General features: G+C 42.4%; 1 pseudogene; it reads right to left on the minus strand.

The window, feature by feature from the left end:
- Positions 1-733: 733 nt before the first annotated feature.
- Positions 734-1789, minus strand: LOC146817658 (uncharacterized; annotated as a pseudogene).
- Positions 1790-3336: the final 1547 nt, after the last annotated feature.

Here is a 3336-nt window from a genome sequence, read left to right on the forward strand (position 1 = left end):
ATGGCAAGATAACATAAAATGATTTTGTTTTCATATTGTCTTCTTCAGAGAGCCCCTAGTACTCACACACCTTTCAGGGAGCTGGCCAGCACCCAACTGTTAAATTTCTCAGGCCATCCCCTCAATTTGACGATGGCCTGTCTATTAGCCCCGCTACCTTTCGGTTTCAGAATCTTTTTTCAACCATGTGTGGATCATCCATTTCCTTTTGTAACTCTTCGTTGTAAAAGGAACCTGACACTGTTTCGCCTTCGTAGTCCTTTAACCTGTAAATATATATACCTTCTTTAAGCTCCACACTCTCCAGTATAACTATTTAATTCCTAAAAGTCTACTGGTAGCCCTTAGTAAAGACCCCTTTCAACTTTGAAACCACAACATGATCACCTTCTATTAAAAGAGGCTTCTTTACCTTGGCAGCGAAACGGCCCCCTAACACCGTTCTCCACACCGCTAAGGAATTATTGGAGGTTACCTCTATGGGAGACGTTTTGATGGTTCTGTGATAACTAGCATTATAATTATCAATATCTACACCTGTAGAACATCCACATATCGCTAGGTGTTGCAGGCGTGAAAGATCTCCACATCTTAGATTTTAAAGTTCTGTTAAAATGCTCTATAACAGCAGCATTTACCTCCGTGTGCGTTACAAAATGATGAACAGTGTGCTGTTAATTTCTCAAACAAATTGTTTAAAAATTATTTTCCGGCTTTATTGAGGGTCGCGCCCTTACCTGAATATGGCTTTACAGGCTTTGGTGACACTAACAAAATACGTACACAAACCTTACATACGACAGAGTTTTGAGCTTTGCTCGCTCAAGCATTGTATCTCTTTGAGCGTGGTCGACAAGACCTTAATCATATCAGGGTGAACATTTGTATTTTCCTCTGACAAACCATACACCAGCTTTAACAGTTTATACACTTTGTTTGGGTCTAGCAAGCTACATATATGATGGATTGCTCTTGAAGTGTATGAGTCGTATAGACACTCGTGAGTCTCCTGCTAAGGCTCATTAATTTTATGGCCATAACAGAGGTTATAATAGTCAAGTTTGACACACACGCTCACAACAATCGCAGCAAAATCTTTAACAGGCCTTATGGCATCGTAGGGTATACCTGGAGCTTCCTTTTCGAAATCTACGATATTATAGGTACAAATACATTTCTTACACTGCTCCTTGTTTTGGATTGTGGAATTTTCAGTCTGTTTTGAACAGTATAAGCAGTAAATATTTACGGCATTAACCTTTGGGCGCGTCGCATCTACCACACCTCTTTTTGCTGATGCTTTCTACTGTTCAAAAAAGAAAGAAAGACAGACTATTAGTAAAAATAAAATACAGCCATATATCCGGTATAAATAAGTGTCTATGACGGTTTTTACTAACCTCATCATTTCATGGGACTCGGCAGCGGCTCTGAAATCTTGAGAGTCGCTGAGGTCCGTCGAGGCATAACCGGCATCAGAGTTTGCATGCAGCTCTTGCACGATGATAGCCTCCGGAGCCAATTCCTCCAGAAATCCCATATCTTCATAGACCGGTGAGTTTGGAGCTGTTATAGATTCTTCACCATCTTCCATGTCAAAGAAATTGTTTCCAGCATTTGCTTTGTTTCTCGAGGTTTTGCTACCGCTGCTGGAGCCCTTAATAGGGGATATCAGTTCCGGCAAATCTTTGAGGCTGAGCATTTCCAACCGCTGGCAGAGCTCCTCATTAAAACCGGTGACGTCGTTACCACCCTCTTTAAGATCGCTCTCCTGTGCGCTCTGCTCCATTGTCAATGGTGTCAGGCTTCGATAATATCTATCGATAGTGTTCAAACCACCATCAGAGGGCATCCTTTTGATGAGTTGGCTCTATCTGTTCCTAATGACCGAGCGATCGCTTTCTTGAGGGCAGCTCCTGGGTTTGCAATAGGTTGCTTTGCCGATCCTTAAATATATTCTAAGCATATTAAAAATGGGGAGTACTCCTTTACAACACATCATTACCACCTGGTCTCCAGGGGCTCTGAATCTTTGAGGGCTACAGCATACAGGGGCGGCTGGTGACATTTGAAAGTGGTGGGCCGTAAAATGTGTGGTGGAGCGCACCGCGGCAAGCGAACGAGCCCGATCGGCATAAGGAGGGTTCGGGGGGTTTCCCCCCAAGAAAATTTTGGAAAAAAGAGTGGGCAAATGGTGCATTTTCAAGCAAATTTGAGGAGGCAAGACGGTTAAAAAAGCAGTTGTGAGAGTACAGTTATTACATTTATAAAGAGAAGTCAATGTCATATAATAACATAGGTAGTTGCTTATTCACTATAATCACAGAACTTAATAACAGACTTCGAGATAACAATGCTGAGTACCATTCATACATAGCACATTTGACATCAAAATGCTTTTTTTGTTTTTTTTTAAAGTATTCACCTTATCTGTTTGAGCTCTTAAAATAAGTAAAGCAGTGGCAGATGGTGATTTATCAAAGTGTAAATAAGTTAGCCCAAAGTGAGCCCAACCGATATAAGTCAATATCAGGGGGAGGGGGTTCTCGAAACTAACATTCAACACAGCAGAGGGGCTAGTCTATACAGATGGGTGCCACCCTGGACACAGAATCACTCTCTGCCAGCGCAAAACATGCTCTGTCATACAGAGCACACGGAGAGAACTCCTGACATACACACAACACAGTTCAAGCGTGCCATTAGATCACTCGCTACCGCCTTTTGCCTTGCCTAACATACACAAACTTCACCCAGACAAAGGGCGTGTGCCATTGTATAAGAACCATAAGTAATTCTGTACAGCCATCCATACTAAACCTTCAAACAGCAAAAACACTCGCACACAACTCGCAGAAGTTCAGATTCACCAACAGAGGAACACACCCTTCACACACACCTTGACTAACAGCAAGACTTCACAAGCTGAATCATCAATTCAGCACCTTTTTGCAAAACCACCCCCTGACTACCAAAAGTGCTACACACATTCACCAGCACAAATCAAGCAGTGCCTGCAATGTCTTGCAAAAATCAGATCTTGCGCTATAGAAAGTGCAATAATAGAGCCACACGTCATCATACAATAAATGCCAGAGTGTTCACAATCAACGCTACGACGCATTCTAGGCAGCAGTTTATGAAGCACCAGCAGGGACCGCGACCTTAGAGCCAGGGTGGTGTGTGTCTGTATGGGGGAGCTGGCTAATTATTACTTTGTGATGGTATCGAAAATAAACGTGCAGCCCATTCAGGACAGTTAATAGGTGCTTACTATTGTAGAACTTGACATAGCTAAAAACTTTGTTACCTACGATTTCAATGTCGTACAAAGGT

Source organism: Triturus cristatus, chromosome 6 (genome assembly GCF_964204655.1).
Source record: "Triturus cristatus chromosome 6, aTriCri1.1, whole genome shotgun sequence".
In the NCBI taxonomy this organism is placed as follows: domain Eukaryota; kingdom Metazoa; phylum Chordata; class Amphibia; order Caudata; family Salamandridae; genus Triturus; species Triturus cristatus.